General features: G+C 42.5%; 1 pseudogene; it reads left to right on the top strand.

Moving 5' to 3' along the window:
* The first annotated feature begins 1,326 nt into the window (after positions 1-1,326).
* LOC145391963 (cytochrome P450 2L1 pseudogene) overlaps positions 1,327-1,557 on the top strand; it is an 8,736-nt pseudogene continuing 8,505 nt past the window's right edge.

Here is a 1,557-nt window from a genome sequence, read left to right as displayed (position 1 = left end):
CTAACCCTCCACCAACCCATTTGTTGACACGTAGGGAGTACGTATGGTTTATATGGTTACCACCAAGCGTTGTAAATGGTTTCTAGGCGTACAGGACAACCGTTGGCTTGTCACTCAATGTAAACCCACCTGCAAAGGAAAGAAAAGCAATAAGAAGTGACAGAAAAAATGGGAGAAATAGGAACAGAGGAGGGCAGGCACAGAAAAAGAATGATAAAGGCTAAGTAAGAAGTATGCAGGATTACATCTAGTGAGTTGATGATGGTCGCCACCACCTACCACTTAACAGCCTGAAGCAATTATGAACACATCGGAATAAACTGCGGTCGCATACCAAACAGAAAAACATAGGTGCAACCAATACAGCTCTCACTATAACAAGGCATTTACAAGACTTAGGAATCGATTTAGACTCCATTTATAAGTAATAAGATTAAACAAGTCGAGATAACTACAGGAGTTGGTGGTAGGTGGGGACGCTCACCATCCACTCACTTGATGTAGTGCTGCTTTGGTTGTCTACCCTTGCCTCTCTTCCTTCTTTCCTCGTCTGTCCTTTCCTTCATTCTTTCCTCTTCCCTCTGCCAGTGGGTGACTCTGCACTGAGTGAAAAGCCAAATGGTTTCCTGCAGGGTTACATCAGGAAACCATTTGCTGTCCTGGGTGGTAACCATATAACCAAATTATGGCGCCTGGTGGGTTAGTGGGTAATTAAGGCACTCCAATTGGAGTCAGCCTGTGTAGATTTATTTCCAAGGGGTGGTTGGGGTTTATTGTTCACGTAATGCCACTCAGGGATGAGTAAGGCTGGTCACTCTCATCTTAAATGTCAAGACCAACTTGCCTAGCCTCAGGCTTCTACGCTCCTCATGGGGCAATATAGGAATACATGATGGATGGATGAATGTGATAATTAGTATTCATTATCACTATCATCACCCTTAGCATAACTTGCTAACAACAGTGGATTAGATATCTAGTACAGTTGTTCTTTCGGTAGGTAAAGATGAGGCGAATTCTTCCATGGATCATGTTCCTGTTGATATCAAGAGGATCACCTCACTTACACCCTCAACATGTAGTCAGACAAGGGTGCCTGATCGCCCCAAAAGCCTCAACAGCAATAGAACAGGACATAATAAGTACCGAAATTAGTTTGGACGTGCTGCAAGACCTACCAATAATGTTACAGAAAATATCAGGAGCACTTAGAACTCGGGAAGCAGTATTAACATGCCCTTCCTCACATGATCACCCCACACATGAAGTACCTGAATTAGGTTAACAGACTGGAAGCTACAATAAACTAAGCACATAATGATCACCATGATCCAGGACATCCCATCAGCTGGGAGTAACATAGGACAGGAAATGGCATCACAAATACACGTAACAGACGTGGTTTGTTCGACTTGGATGGAGCAATTATAGGCAGCATTTTTGAATAGTACAGAAAATGATCTAGAGGAAATACATAACCAACTTAACAAAATTGCACAAATTTTCTCATATCAACATAAGTTGGCTGATACCAGAACACCTTTAATGCTGACGATT

This window comes from Coenobita brevimanus, chromosome 2 (genome assembly GCF_032717465.1).
Source record: "Coenobita brevimanus isolate Jiangsu-jjx chromosome 2, ASM3271746v2, whole genome shotgun sequence".
NCBI classification, from domain to species: domain Eukaryota; kingdom Metazoa; phylum Arthropoda; class Malacostraca; order Decapoda; family Coenobitidae; genus Coenobita; species Coenobita brevimanus.
Note: the sequence above shows the minus strand (reverse complement) of the source record. Positions and strands in the feature narration are given on the sequence as shown.